Source organism: Hylaeus anthracinus, unplaced genomic scaffold (genome assembly GCF_026225885.1).
Source record: "Hylaeus anthracinus isolate JK02 unplaced genomic scaffold, UHH_iyHylAnth1.0_haploid 11985, whole genome shotgun sequence".
Classification (NCBI taxonomy): domain Eukaryota; kingdom Metazoa; phylum Arthropoda; class Insecta; order Hymenoptera; family Colletidae; genus Hylaeus; species Hylaeus anthracinus.
In genome coordinates, this window is record NW_026534333.1 from 6,127,815 (window position 1) to 6,128,341 (window position 527).

Sequence of the window (527 nt, forward strand, 5' to 3'; positions counted from 1 at the left end):
ACAGTAGAGACCACCACGGAAGAATCTACTACTGTAGAAGCTACCACTGAAGAAGCAAGTACGATTGAGAGAACCACTGAAGTAACTACAGTGGCAACAACAACTGAACCTGCAACTAGTAGCACAGTGGAAACTACGACTACAATAGAGACCACCACGGAAGAATTTATCACTGAGGAAGCAAGTACGACTGAGGCAACCACTAAACTAACTACTGCGGAAACAACTGAAGCTACACCTACTAGCACAGTAGCAGCTATATCTGCAATACAGACCACCACGGAAGAATCCACTACTGTAGAAGCTACCACTGAAGAAGCAAGTATGATTGAGACAACCACTGAAGTAACTACAGTGGTTACAACAACTGAACCTGTAACTACTAGTACAGTGGCAATGGCAAGTACAGTCGAGACCACCACGGAAGAATCGACTACTGTAGAAGCTACCACTGAAGAAGCAAGTACGACTGAGGCAACCACTGAACTAACTACTGTGGTAACAACAAGCACAGAAAAATCAACTAC